We start from the raw sequence: 16130 nt of genomic DNA, 5'->3' as shown, positions 1-16130 counted from the left end.
GGGCTCCTATCTCACAGCACATAGAAAAATTAAGTCAAAATGGATCAAAGACCTAAATGTAAGTACTAAAACTATAAAGCTCTTTGAAGAAAACATAGAGGTACATCTTCATGTACTCAGACAAGAGATTCTTAGATGTGCCATTAAAAGTATGAGCAACAGAAGAAAAAATAGATAAACTTGACTTCATCAAAATTAAAAATTTTTGTACATCAAAGAGCATTATTAAGTAAAAAGATAACCTCAGAATGGAAAATATTTGAAACTTATATCTGACAAGAATATAGTGTCTCGAATACACAAGAACTCTTACAACTCAAAAACAAAAAGACAAACAACCCAATTTAAAAGTGCACAAAAGGGGCGCCTGGGTGGCTTGGTCAGTTAAGCGCCCGACTTCGGCTCAGGTCATGATCTCACGGTCGGTGAGTTCGAGCTCCGCGTTGGGCTCTGTCCTGACAGCTCAGAGCCTGGAGCCTGTTTCAGATTCTGTGTCTCCCTCTCTCTCTGCCCTTCCCCTGTTGATGCTCTGTCTCTCTCTGTCTCAAAAATAAATAAACGTTAAAAAAAAATTTTTTTTAAAAAGTGCACAAAGACCTTCAATAGACATTTCTGTTAAAAAGAATATACAAATGGTAGACAAGCACATGAAAAAATGCTCTATATCATTAGTCACTAGGGAAATGCAAATTAAAACCACAATGAGATACCACTTCATACCCACTAGAATAACTATAATAATAAAACAAAAACAGAAAATAACAAGTGTTGATGAGAATGTAGAAAATTGGAATTCTTATATATTGCTAGTGAGAATGTAAAATAGTGCAGTCACTCTGGAAATACTTTGGCAGTTCCTACAAAAGTTAAACATATAATTACCATATGACTCAGCAATTCCAGCCTGACGTATATATCTAAAAGAATTGAAAACAGGGACTCAAACAGATACTTGTATGCTGATGCTGATATTCATTACATCGTTATTCACAAAAGTTGAAAGGTGAAAACAATCCAACTGTCCATCAACAGATGAATGGATAAACAAATAAGGTATATATATATTATAAATGAAATACTGATACATGCTACAATATTGTTGAACTTCAAAAATATTATGCCAAGTGGAAGAACCCAGACACAAAATGCCATATAGTGCATGATCTCATTTTTATGAAATATATATAATAGGTAAATTCATAGAGACAAAAAGTAGTTTGTTGGTTCCAGAGCTAGAAGGAGGGAGAAATGGGGAGCAACTGCTCAATGGGTGCCGGGTTTTCTTTTGGCGTGATGAAATGTTTTGAAATTAGATAAAGGTGGTGGTTACACAACATTGTGAATATACTAAATGTCATTGAATTTTACACTCTAAAATCATTAATTTTATACTATGGGTTTCACTTCAACTTAAAAAAAGACATAAATTCATACATACTCATATAGAAATAGAGAAAGCAAAATGTGACAAAATGGTAACAGTTTGTGAATCTAAATAAAAGATGTATGGATGTTTGTTGAATTATTCTTTCAATTTTTATGTAGGAGTCTCTTCTCAAAATAAAATATTGGGAAAACTTATACAAAAAAATAACTTCAAAATACAGAAAGCTAAAATTGACAAAATAACAAAGAGAAATTGGCAAATCCACCGAAGTGAGAGATTTTAATAAACTCACTTAATAATGATAGAGTAAGTAGATCAGAAAATTAGTAAGGATAAAGAATATTTGAGGGGCACCTGGGTGGCTCAGTCAGTTGAGAGTCTGACTCTGGATTTCGGCTCAGGTCATGATTCCATACTTATGAGCCTGAACTTCCCATTGGGCTCCATGCTGAGCCTGAAGCCTGCTTAAGATTCTCTCTCTTTCTCTCTGTGTCTCCCTCTGTCCCTCCCCCCATCTTGTGCACTCCCTCTAAAAAATATTTTTAAAATAATATTTGAACAAGTTTGATTTAATACACATATAAAAAATTGCATCCAGCATCTGCAAAAATACAACTTTTTTAATATATAAGGAGTATTTATGAAAACTGACTATGTATTAGGACATAAAGCAAGTCTCAACAAATTTTGATGAATTAGTATCATACTGACTACATCCTGACTACAATGCTAATTATCATAAATAAATAACAAAAAAATATTTTTAAAAATCTACATTTAAAAATTTCAAAATGTTTCTAAAGTATTCATGGAATAAAGAAGAATATAGTGAAAGAAAAAATGGAACTAAATGATAATGAAAAACAGTACACATCAAAACTTGCAGTACTAGAGGAAATATATGGCCATATCTTAGAAAAAAGAAAAGCTGAAAATGAATGACATAAGCTGAAAACATTAAAACATTATATAAAGTGCAACAGAAAAAAGATATTCAAAGTGAGAAAATAATATAAGTTAATGAAATAGAAAACAAATATACACAAAAGAGTATCAACAAAGGAAACACGAATAAAATTGTCAAACCTCTGGCAATATTGATCAGAAGAAAGAGAAACACAAGTGAAAGTATTATAAATTAGGGGCGCCTGGGTGGCTCAGTCGGTTAAGCGGCCGACTTCGGCTCAGGTCATGATCTCGCAGTCCGTGAGTTCGAGCCCCGCGTCGGGCTCTGTGCTGACCGCTCAGAGCCTGGAGCCTGTTTCAGATTCTGTGTCTCCCTCTCTCTCTGACCCTCCCCTGTTCATGCTCTGTCTCTCTCTGTCTCAAAAATAAATAAACGTTAAAAAAAAAAAAAGAAAGTATTATAAATTTAAGGGAAAATAACTGCAGCATAAATTAAAAACATAAGAATATTAAGAAAGTCTTTTCTTAGTAAATTTGAGTGAAGTGGAAAGTTTTTAGAAAACAGACTCAAGAAAAAAACATAAAAACATAATTGATCTTATAACCAATACAGAAATTCATTATCTTGAATATCTTTAATCTTTTCACAGACACAGACACACACACACCACCACCACCACCATACATTACACTGAATCAGGACCAAATGGTTTTACCAGCAAGTTCTACTGAGAAGAGTTAATTTCAATTTTAATCAAGCTTTTCCAGAGAATACAAACAAAATAAGCACTCTTCAACTAAATTATAATAATAGAATCTTTTTTATACCATATTCAAGCAAGGGTATTACAAGAAAGAAAATTTCAGATCAATCTCATTCATGAACATAGATGTGACAATCATAAATAAAGTATTAGCAACCCAGGGGCCTTGTGGCTCTGTCAGTAGAGCATGAGATTCTTGATCTCAGGGTTGTGAGTTTGAACCCTGTGTTGGGTGTGTTGGGAGATAACTTAAAAATAAAATCTTAAAATAAGTAAATAATAAAGTATGATAAAATAAATAAATAATAATAAAGTATCTAGAATCTTTTCCCCTGCTGTGGGAACATATATAAGGGATTTTATTCTATCATCCCAAACTAGAATTTCTCTCCTCTGATTCCAAACACTTTCATTCCTTAAAATACCTTTATCAGGTAAGGTTCACTTAGACACTCAAGATGAACAAAGGACAACCAGAAATTCACCAACTTTAGGAGGGCAGGGTGGGTGATGGGTATTGAGGAGGGCACCTTTTGGGATGAGCACTGGGTGTTGTATGGAAACCAATTTGACAGTAAATTTCATATATTAAAAAAGAAAAAAAAAAAAAGAAAAAAAAAAGAAATTCACCAACTTTAGAAAGTGTAGGTATTTTCAGGCAAAGGAACTGGGGCAAGAAAGAGCAGTCCCAATAAACAAATTTTTCCTAATAGCTAGAGCACCATATAGAAGAAACAGTAACAGGAAATGATAGGGAAAACGGTTTAGTAGGAACCAGACACAGTGCTTTAAACAATCTATTTTTAAGTAATAGGTTTCAAAGGCAAGTTCTTTATCCTTAAAACACAGCTATTTAAGACAGGATACAATTACAAGTACTCCACTTTCCCTGAGCTTAAATACAATGCAACAGATAAGCTTTCGTGTACTTATAAAACTGTTTTTTCTTAGTGATTTAGAGGGACTATTTTCAAACTACTGTAAATATTTTATAAGTAATATCTGTCAGCTCCTAACCAGTTGAGTATATTCTGTTGTATACAATAAACCACCTCACATCTTTCAGCAACAAAAAAACCACCAAATTTGAATAAAGACATCACCCGAGGGGCACTTGGGTGGCTCAATCCGTTAAGCATCCGACTACAGCTCAGGTCATGATCTCATAGTTTGTGAGTTAGCACTCCACATCCGGCTCTGTGCTGACAGCTCAGAGTCTGGAGCCTGCTTCGTATTCTGTCTCCCTCTCTCTCTGCCCCTCTTCCACTCATGCTCTGTCTCTGTCTCTCTCTCTCTCAAAAATAAACTTAACAAAAATTAAAAAAAAAAAAAGACATCACCCAATGAATTAGGACACAATTAAAGTTTGCTTTAAATATTTCTTTGAGGGAGAGGACACCACACAGCTACTCAAATAAGAGAAACATTTTTACAGTCTTGAGGTCTTTTAATTTTTTACATTTATCATGCTGTGAATTCATATGGGTTCCAGCAGCTCAGGCTCCTTTCCATTGGTTCTCACAAAGTGTGCTTCTTGGGCGGGGCAGCCTAGCACTTCAGTGGAACCTCAGTACCTTTCTCCCGGCCGTCCTTCTTTTTTTTGATCATTTTCCTTCACACCCTTCAGGAAGCTATCACGACTCTTTGAGTGCTTAATATGCTCAATACATACGTTAATTTTCTTAGCAAGAATCTGGCCGTTAACTTGTTTACAACGATGCCAACAGCATGCTGGGTAACACTGTAAACTCTTCCAGTTTTGCCATGGTAACATTTGTGGAGCATTCCTTTTTGAACAGTGCCCAATTCTTTGATGTCCACGATATCACCTTTGTTATAGATTCGCATGGATGTGGCCAAAGGAACAACTCCATGTTTTCTAAAAGGCCTAGAGAACATATAGCGAATACCTCTCCTCTTTCCCTTTGTGTTGGTCATTTTGGCGAATTACTGGAAGTTGGTGGTTCCCGCGGAAAGACAGAATTTTTTTTTTTACATTTATTTATTTTTAAGAGACAGAGAGAGACAGAGCACAAGTGGGAGAGGGGCAAAGAGAGAAGGAGACACAGAATCTGAAACAGGCTCCAAGCTCTCAGCCGTCAGCACAGAGCCCGATACAGGGGTCAAACCCACAAACCATGAGATCATGACCTGAGCTGAAGTCCGACGTCCAACCGACTGAGCCACCCAGGCGCCCCAGAATCTCTCTTTTTTTTTTTTAAGAGCAAATCATCACAAATAAGTCAGCTCTCCAGTCAAACAGCCTTGATTTGTAGTTGTTTGCTGATTTCCATGGTGTAAATACTACAATCTTGGCTAATTTCAAGCTGCCAGAAAGACTTCACTAAATTCAAAACTGGGGGGAGATGTTAGCAATTTTCACAAATTGCTATGAGCTGGCTCCTGTATACCATTTACATGACTCACATACCAAGACATTGAACACCAATGGATAAAAATAATCAGGCTGGAATAATTTGCTATCCAAAAATTTTAAATGACATTGAATCCCTACCTCATACTACAAACAAAAATCAATTCCAGATGGATTATGGACTTAAATATGAAATGCAAACTTTAACATTTTTAGAATATAGGAGAGTATCTTTCTGAACTTGGAGTCAGAAATTATTTCTATAAGACATAAAATCACTGACAATAATGGGATTTATGTTTTATTATTAAAATTATGAAATTCTGTTCATCAAAATATACAAGCAAGAGAGTAGAAAAACTCACTACTGAGTGAACTGTGAAAGTTCTCATTTGTAGAAGATGATTTCCCCATACAAGTACAATTGGATACCATTGTCTTCCAGTTCCCTAGGGTCCTTGCCCTAGCAACTCTTCTTATGTTTTGTAACTTAAGTCTCTCTCTCTCTCTCTCTCTCTCTCTCTCTCTCTCTCTCTTTCTCTACTGGCTTTTTTCCAAAACACTGCCCTATCTCTCTTCTTCACGACCAATTTTTTTGAAAGATTAATATACATTTACCTTGTCCACTTCTCAACTCTTTTTTTAAAATGTTTATTTTTGAGAGAGAGAGAGAGAGAGAGAAAACACAAGTGGGGGCAGGGGCAGAGAGAGGGAGAAAGAGAATCTGAAGCATGCTTCAGGCTCTGAGCTGTCAGCACAGAGTCCACCGTGGGGCTCCAACCTGAAAACCTCGAGATCATGACCTGAGCCAAAGTTGGGGATGCTTAACCAACTCAGCTACTCAGGTACCGCTCAACCCAATTCTTTAAAAAAAATTTCTTTTAATGTTTTCATTTTATTTTTGAGAGAGAGAGAGACAGATGCAAGTGGGGGAGGGACAGAGAGAGAGGGAGACACAGAATTCAAAGCAGACTCCAGGCTTTAGGCTCTGAGCTGTCAGCAGAGAACCCAATGCGGGACTCGAACTCATGGACGGTGAGATCATGACCTGAGCAGAAGTCGGATGCCCAACCAACTGAGCCACCCAGGAGCCCCAGAATCCAATTCTTAATTACGCATTTCCTTCTCATTTCTAGTACAGTCTGATTTCTTGGTTGACACAACTCTAAGGTGACTTGATATTGTGAAATTCCATGAACGCTTTTCAGTGTTCCACTAACTGACCACTCCTCAGAAGCATTCAATAATGTTGGCTACTCCCTTCTTGAAATCAGTTCCTTCCTTTGCTTCTGCAACAATACTCATCCTTATTTCTCACTCCTTCCTCTAAATATCCTCTATAGGTCTTCCACTCTTTTTGCTTCTTCCTACCTCCTACCAAATTTAACTAGCTTTTAAAAATATATAAAAAGGAATATATAATCATTAAAACAATTCTAGAACATTTAGGAAAATATAAAGGAGAGAATTAAAACAGTAATCCTAACAGCCAAAGATTATTATTTTTAACATTTTGATTAGTATATATTACTACACTTTTTCTCAGAATATACATTTATTTTCACAAAATGGTTAACTACCATACATAATTGTCCTTTTATCACTTAATATAATGTACATTCTTTCATATCAGTATAGATTAATATTGCTGCTTTAATTATCAATAGCCAATATTCATTGAGATTTTACTGAGGGTACTGTGGTAAGCTCTATATATATTTAACCTTCACACTACAACCTTATAAGATAGAAGTTATATTATTATCCTTATTTTACAGATGAAAAAACTACGGCTTTGACAATTTCAGTAAATAGTCCATGGTCTAATAGTGGAGTAGCCCTAGTAAGAGTTACCCAAGATTTGAAACCAAGCTGTGTTTAACTTCAGAGTTGGAACTCTTTTCATTATCTATAGTGTTTTATAAGTCAGAGTAATTTCATTTCTAAGTAATGGAACTCCCAAAAAGGGAAATTAAACAGATAAAAAGTCTTGAATTAGATAGTTTTAAAGCGACTATACCACTCAACAACACAAAGCTTTGAGTTGCCACTTCTATGATTCTCATAGCTTTCCCTCAGAGTCATAAGATAGCTACATAGCTGCAAGCACCGCATTCTTATATCCTCACATGAAATATCTAAAGACAGGAACAAATGGGCAGGGTTTCCTCCTCATGTATGTATTTTTATCAGGATGAAAAACCTTCCCAAAAGCTCCAAGAAGAACAACGTTAGTGTCTCATTGACCAGAAATAACTCATTTGTTGACCTCTAAACCAAACACATAGATATTGGATTACCACTGTCATCACAATTCACTCCTCAGACTACGCCCACCTTCCCTGAGCATATTACCTCAATACCTAAAAAAAAAAAAAAAATGGTAATTCTGTTAACAAGAGAGAAGAGGGAAGTGATGACCATTAGGTTGGCAACAACTACGAGGTCAATAGCCATTTAAAAGTTTATGTATGTACCACGACTTAATTAAGAAATCCCATGAGTTTTGTTTTTTAATTCCAAGCAGCCTCCACACTCTGCACAGAGCCCAACGAGGGGCTGAATCCCACAGCTGTGAGATCATGATCTGAGCTGAGCCCTCCAGGTGCCCCAAGAAATCCCATGTTGAAGGATTTTTATGTGTTACTAAGTTAATACCATTATAAAGAAAGCTGCAATGAACATATTTGTAGCTTTCTCATGCTTTTTAATTTTTCCTTAAGAGAAATTCCTAGAAGTAGAATTTTTGTATCAAAGCAAATATTCTAAGGTATATTATACATACATTACCAAATTACTCTTCAAAATATTTAAGCAAATACATGCTCTCCCAGGAGAGTATGAGAGCACCCATTTCTTCACATTCTCAAAAACATTAATTAGCTTTAAATATTTGAAAATGTAATTTGAAATTATATAACTTTTTCTTTTAAAACTTAGCTTTTATTTTTCTTAATTTTTTCAAATGTTTTTACTGATTTTTGAGACAGAGAGAGACAGAGCATGAGCAGGGGAGGGGCAGAGAGAGGGGAGACACAGAATCTGAAGCAGGCTCCAGGCTCTGAGTTGTCAGAGCCTAACGCGGGGCTCGAACTCATGGAGTGTGAGATCATGACCTGAGCTGAAGTTGGACACTCAATCGACTGAGCCACCCAGGTGCCCCAAAACTTAGTTTTTAACTATAAGAGACTCATTTTAGACCTGAAGACACCTTCAGATTGAAAGTGAGGGGATGGAGAACTATCTATCATGCTACTGGAAGTCAAAAGAAAGCTAGAGTAGCCATACTCATATCAGACAAACTAGACTTTAAATTAAAGGCTGTAACAAGATATGAATCAGGGCATTATATAACAATTAACAGGGTCTATCCATCAGAAAGAGCTAACAATTATAAATGTCTATGCGCCGAATACAGGAGCCCCCAAATACATAAAACAATTAATCACAAACATAAGCAACCTTATTGATAAGAATGTAATAATTGCAGGGGACATTAATACCCCACTTACAACAATGGGTAGATCATCTAGACACAGAATGAATAAATAAACAAGGGCCCTGAATGGTACATTGGATCAGATGGAGTTGACAGATATATTTAGAACTCTGTATCCCAAAGCAACAGAATATACTTTCTTCTCGAGTGCACATGGAACATTCTCCAAGATACATCACATACTGGGTCACAAAACAGCCCTTCATAAGTGTACAAGAATTGAGATCATACCATGTACACTTTCAAACCGCAATGCTATGAAACTTGAAATCGACCACAGGAAAAAGTCTGGAAAACTTCCAAAAGCATGGAGGTTAAAGAACACCCTACTAAAGAATGAATGGGTCAACCAGGCAATTAGAGAAGAAATTTAAAAATATATGGAAACAAATGAAAATGAAAATACAACAATCCAAACACTTTGGGATGCAGCAAAGGCAGTCCTGAGAAGAAAATGCATTGCAATCCAGGCCTATTTCAAGAAACAAGAAAAATCCCAAATACAAAATCTAACAGCACACCTAAAGGAACTAGACACAGAACAGCAAATAAACCCCAAACCCAGCAGAACAAGAGAAATAATAAAGACCAGAGCAGAAACAAACAATAAAGAATCTAAAAAACTGTAGGGGCGCCTGGGTGGCGCAGTCGGTTAAGCATCCGACTTCAGCCAGGTCACGATCTCGCGGTCCGTGAGTTCGAGCCCCGCATCAGGCTCTGGGCCGATGGCTCGGAGCCTGGAGCCTGTTTCCAATTCTGTGTCTCCCTCTCTCTCTGCCCCTCCCCCGTTCATGCTCTGTCTCTCTCTGTCCCAAAAATAAATAAAAAACGTTGGAAAAAAAATTTTTTTAATAAAAAATAAAAAAAATAAAAAACTGTAGAGCAGATCAATGAAACGAGTTGGTTTTTTGAAAAAATAAACAAAATTGATAAACCTCTAGCCAGGCTTCTCAAAAAGAAAAGGGAGATGACCCAAATAGATAAAATCATGAGTGGAAATGGAATTATTACAACCAATCCCTCAGAGATACAAGCAATTATCAGGGAATACTATGAAAAATTATATTCCAACAAACTGGACAACCTGGAAGAAATGGATAAATTCCTAAGCACCCACCCACTTCCAAAACTGAAACAGGAAGAAATAGAAAACTTGAACAGACCCATAACCAGTGAAGAAATTGAATCAGTTATCAAAAATCTCCCAACAAATAAGAGTCCGGGACCAGATGGCTTCCCAGGGGAATTCTACCAGACATTTAAAGCAGAGATAATACCTATCTTTCTCAAGCTGTTCCAAAAAATAGAAAACTTCCAGACTCACTCTATGAAGCCAGCATTACTTTGATTCCCAAACCAGACAGACCCAGCAAAAAAAGAAAACTACAGGCCAATATCCCTGATTAATATGGATGCAAAAATTCTCAACAAGATACTAGCAAATCAAATTCAACAGCATATAAAAAGAATTATTCACCACGATCAAGTGGGATTCATTCCTGGGATGCAGGGCTGGTTAAACATTCACAAATCAATCAATGTGATACATCACATTAATAAAAGAAAAGATAAGAACCATATGATCCTGTCAATTGATGCAGAAAAAGCATTTTACAAAATTCAGCATCCTTAACAAAAATCCTCAAGAAAGTCGGGATAGAAGGAACATACTTAAACATCATAAAGGCCATTTATGAAAAGCCCACAGCTAATATCATCCTCAATGGGGGAAAAGTGAGAGCTTTTCCCCTGATCAGGAACACGACAGGGATGTCCACTCTCACCGCTGTTGTTTAACATAGTGTTGGAAGTTCTAGCATCAGCAATCAGACAACAAAAGGAAATCAAAGGCATCAAAATTGGCAAAGATGAAGTCAAGCTTTCACTTTTTGCAGATGACATGATATTATACATGGAAAATCCAACAGACTCCACCAAAAGTCTGCTAGAACCGATACATGAATTCAGCAAATTTGCAGGATACAAAATTAATGTACAGAAATCAGTTGCGTTCTTATACACTAATAATGAAGCAAAAGAAAGACAAATTAAGAAACTGATCCCATTCACAATTGCACCAAGAAGCATAAAATACCTAGGAATAAACCTAACCAAAGATGTAAAAGATCTGTATGCTGAAAACTATAGAAAGCTTATGAAGGAAATTGAAGAAGATACAAAGAAATGGAAAAACATTCTGTGCTCATGGATTGGAAGAATAAATATTGTTAGAATGTCAATACTACCCAAAGCAATCTACACATTCAATGCAATCCCAATCAAAATTGTACCAGCATTCTTCTTGAAGCCACAACAAGCAATCCAAAAATTTATAGGAACCACAAAATACCCCGAATAGCCAAAGTATATTGAAGAAGAAGACCAAAGCGGGAGGCATCACAATTCCAGACTTTAGCCTCTACCTCAAAGCTGTCATCATCAAGACAGCATGCTATTGGCACAAAAACAGACACACAGACCAATGGAATAAAATAGAGACTCCAGAATTGGACCCACAAAAGTATGGCCAACTAGTCTTTGACAAAGCAGGAAAGAATATCCAATGGAAAAAAGACAGTCTCTTTAACGAATGGTGCTGGGAGAACTGGACAGCAACATGCAAAAGAAACATTCACAAAAATAAACTCAGAATGGATAAAGGACCTGAATGTGAGACAGGAAACCATCCAAACCCTAGAGGAGAAAGCAGGAAAAAACTACTCTGACCTCAGCCACAGCAATTTCTTACTTAACACATCTTCAAATGCAAGGGAATTAAAAGCAAAAATGAACTATTGGGACCTTATGAAGATAAAAAGCTTCTGCACAGCAAAGGAAAACAACCAACAAAACTAAAAGGCAACCAATGGAATGGGAAAAGATATTTGCAAATGACATTCGGACAAAGGGCTAGTATACAAAATCTATAAAGAGCTCACCAAACTCCACACCCGAAAAACAAATAATCCAGTGAAGAAATGGGCAGAAAACATGAATAGACACTTCTCTAAAGAAGATATCTAGATGGCCAACAGGCACATGAATAGATGCTCAACATCGCTCCTCATCAGGGAAATACAAAACAAACCTCACGCCACTCAGAGTGGCCAAAATGAACAAATCAGGAGACTATAGATGCTGGAGAGGATGTGGAGAAACGGGAACCATCTTGCACTGTTGGTGGGAATGCAAACTGGTACAGCCGCTCTAGAAAACAGTGTGGAGGTTTCTCAAAAAATTAAAAATAGATCTACCCTATGACCCAGCAGTAGCACCGCTAGGAATACCCAAGGGATACAGGAATGCTGATGCATAGGAGCACTTGAAACCCAATGTTTATAGCAGCACTTTCAACTATAGCCAAATTATGGAAAGAGCCTAAATGTCCATCAACTGATGAATGGATAAAGAAATTGTGGTTTATATACACAATGGAATACTACTTGGCAATGAGAAAGAATGAAATATGGCCTTTTGTAGCAACATGGATGAAACTGGAGAGTGTGATGCTAAGTGAAATAAGTCTTACAGAGAAAGACACATACCATATGTTTCACTCTTATGTGGATCTTGAGAAACTTAACAGAAGACCATGGGGGAGGGGAAGGGAAAAAAAAAGTTAGAGAGGGAAGAAGCTAAACCATAAGAGACTCTTAAAAACTGAGAATAAACTAAGGGTTGATGGGAGTGGGAGGGAGGGGAAAGTGGGTGATGGCCATTGAGGAGAGCACCTGTTGGGATAGCACTGGGTGTTGTATGGAAACCAATTTGACAATAAATTTCAGAAAAAGAAAAAAAACTATTAGAAATCTAGATATTAACAACTGGTGATATTTTTCCCATGCTTGTGAAGACAGTCTTTTTATGAAATTAATAACCTGATTTTGAGGTTTTATTTGCATTCCTATAGAGGCATTAAAATACATACAAACCATAAAAAAAACCAATTGTCTTCCATAGCCCTTATCAATACTAGAGATGATAACATCTATATCTGTTGCATAAGAGTAAAACTGGAATCCCATTGTTTTAATTTGTGTTTTTCATTTGTGAATGAAAACGGGTATCTTCTAATTACAGAGTACTCAATCAAAAAAATAAATAAAATAAAATTAGTTTTTAAGTTACAAAAGCAAAAGTTGCTTTTTGACAAACCTTAACAGTCCACATATGTAAAAAGTAAACATTCTTCCCACCACACCCCCCAATTGCCACCATCTCATTCCCCAGTTGTAATCACTGTCAATAATTTTTTACCTCCACAATTGCAGGGACTCTATCAACTTTATTCTTTGCTGGATCTCTAGTTAATGGCCCAGTTCCTGGTATATACTGCATGTTTATTTTTTTAAATGTCATCATACCTGCCATTTTTTCTGAAACTTGACCTTTCAAACTTACAAATATTGTAAGTGGCTATCAATTCTTTGTACATAAATAGATCTGCTTCATTTTTAAAAAATATATGAATCGTATTCCATTGTATGGACGTATCATAATTTATGAAACCCTTAGTTAAATTATACCTGTCCCAATTTTTCGCTATTATAAGGCCACTGAAATGAGTATCCTTGGAAGTACATTTTTGTTTTGTAGTGCAAATATTTCTGAGGGATAAGGTCCTATAACAGATTCAAGGTCAAAAAGTACGTGCCAAATTGCTTTCCAAAAGACTGCACCAATTTACAATATGTGAGTGTTTTCCTATTCTCAAGCCAGCACTTGGTATCTTAAATATTTTTACCTTTTTCTACACTGAAATGTTAAGATTATATCTTATTATTTGAATTTTAGTTATAACCTCTTAGCCAGTGGTTTAACAATTTCTTACATTCATTTTCATCCTATCTGTAAATTGCCCCTTTAAATCCTTTACCTATTTTCCTATTTTAAAAAAATCTTTTTCTTATTTATCTTAAGGAATTGTATATATTATGGATAGTTACCTTTTTCTGCTATATATTTGGAAATATTTTGTCCCCAATTTGTTTTTTTAAATATTGCTTTTGGTATCTTTATCACACATAAATTTCAAATTCAAACCTTCTTTGGTAGAGTATCATGGTGACTTAACTGTTGCAGCTTCATAACCTAATATTTTGCAATCTAATACTGCAAGAAACCTCTTCAATACCAATTTAAAAATGTCTTCACTTTTTGCATTTGCTTTTTGCAATTTAATTCACCAAGTTTTCCTAAAAATTGCTCCTCTTCTTTTTCAAAATTTTGTGAATGAACTACCATGTCAAATCACCCAATTAAAATACTTTTTATTCTTTCCTCTCTCTCCACAAGAGGCTACCTTTTCAAAATTTCTCAAATATTTCTTCTCTTCGTTTTTCCCACAGTTATGGCTTCAGGCCTTATTACTTCTGTACTAAATTACTGCAACACCTTCTCCACAATCTCCCAATCTCCAGTCTCACCTTCATCCAATCCATTCTCTACACTGTGATCACAAATACTTTTCTTGAAGGGTTCCTTGCTGCTGGCTGACTCTGTCGGTAGAGCATGCGACTTTTTTTTTTTTTTTTAATCTTGATGGAGAAAGAGGGTGAGTGGGAGAGGGACAGAGAGAAAGAGAGAGAGAGAAGAGAGAGAGAGAGAGAGAGAGAGAGACAGAGAATCACACGCAGGCTCTGCACCATCAGAGCAGAGCCCAACACAGGGCTCAAACCCACAAAACACTGAGATCATGACCTGAGCTGAAACCAAGAGTCAGATGCTTGACTGAGCCACACAGGCACCCAGAGCATGTGACTCTTAATCTTGGGGTTGTAAGTTTGAGGCCCACGTTGGGTGTAGAGATTACTTAAAAAATAAAATCTTTATTAAAAAAAAAAAAGAAATGCTTTTATTAAAAGAAAACCTGATTATGTGATTACATATTTGAAATTCTTCAGAGTTTAGACCTTTTACTTTATCATGGAAATGTCTGTCTATTTCTTTGGCCTCCTCTCTGCTCACCTTCTCTGTAATTTCTTGCTAATTCTCTTCTCAGTTCCTATGAATCTCCCTTCTATCTAGAATATCTTCCTTTGCTTTTTCATCTAGTCACTTATTACTCCCCTAAAAACTCAACTCAAGATTCACCTTCCCCAGAAATATCCATTTGTGATGCCACAGCATCTAGTGCATAAGTCTGTCAAAGCACCTATCAAACCATTCTGTATATGAATGTTCACAATAGTTTTACTCATGATAATACAAAACAACCTAAATGTCCATCGATAACAAAATTAGTAAATAAGTTATCGTTTATTCATGCATGAGAATGCTAAACATCTATAAGTAAAAAACAAACTGCTGATACATGGACAACACGGATAAATCTTACAGATAAAATATTGAGTAACACAGACACAAAAAAGTACATAGTGTACCATCCCACCAGCTACACTGGAAAACCTAATGAATCACAAGGCGTTAGGCCAAGTACATAGAAGGACCGTATCTCTGACGTAGGGAATAATTAGCTATAAATTAAGCACTACTTCAATTTGCCCAACAAATCTTAAAATCAAGATTAGAAAGGACCAAATTATTTCATAGTTACTTAGCTGTGTGCAAGGACAAAACTTATGAATATTGCTAGGACTATAAGAAATATCCAGCATCTAGTTACAGTAACATTCATGATGTTCAGACTCCAATCAAAACTTGTCAGACATGAAATACAGCAAGGGGGAAAAAAAAATAGCCCTTAACAATGAGAAAATTCAATCAATCAAAACCAACCCAGAACTGACAGAGATGAAATAATTAATAGATAAAGACATGAAAACTGTATGCCACACATTTAATATTCAGTAAATGCATGGAAGATATGAAAAAGACCCACTAAAACTCTTAGAAATGAAAACTACAATAGATGAAATGAAAAATATACTAGGTAGTATTAACAGCATATTTGAAATTACAGAAGAAAAAATTAGTGAACTTGAAGCTATAGCAAAGGAAACTACCCAAAACTAAACATAAAAAGGTAATTTTAGCAATGGAAACAAATGCAAAAATAAACTATTGGGCTTTAATCAAAATAAAAAGCTTCTGTACAGTGAAGGAAAAAATCAACAAAACTAAAAGACAGCCTACAGAATGGGAGAAGATATTTGTAAATGACATATCTGATAAAGGTTTAGTATCCAAAATATATAAAGAACTTATAAAACTCAACATCCAAAAAACAAATACTCCAGG

At 35.8% G+C, this 16130-nt stretch overlaps 1 protein-coding gene and 1 pseudogene across 4 annotated transcripts in view; both read right to left on the bottom strand.

Moving 5' to 3' along the window:
- ZNF280D (zinc finger protein 280D) overlaps window positions 1–16130 on the bottom strand; it is a 320006-nt gene that overhangs the window by 269528 nt on the left and 34348 nt on the right. The window lies entirely within an intron of this gene.
- On the bottom strand, window positions 4465–5162 carry LOC131516514 (large ribosomal subunit protein eL21-like; annotated as a pseudogene).

The sequence above is a fragment of the Neofelis nebulosa genome, chromosome 7 (assembly GCF_028018385.1).
Source record: "Neofelis nebulosa isolate mNeoNeb1 chromosome 7, mNeoNeb1.pri, whole genome shotgun sequence".
Taxonomy (NCBI): Eukaryota; Metazoa; Chordata; class Mammalia; order Carnivora; family Felidae; genus Neofelis; species Neofelis nebulosa.
Note: the sequence above shows the minus strand (reverse complement) of the source record. Positions and strands in the feature narration are given on the sequence as shown.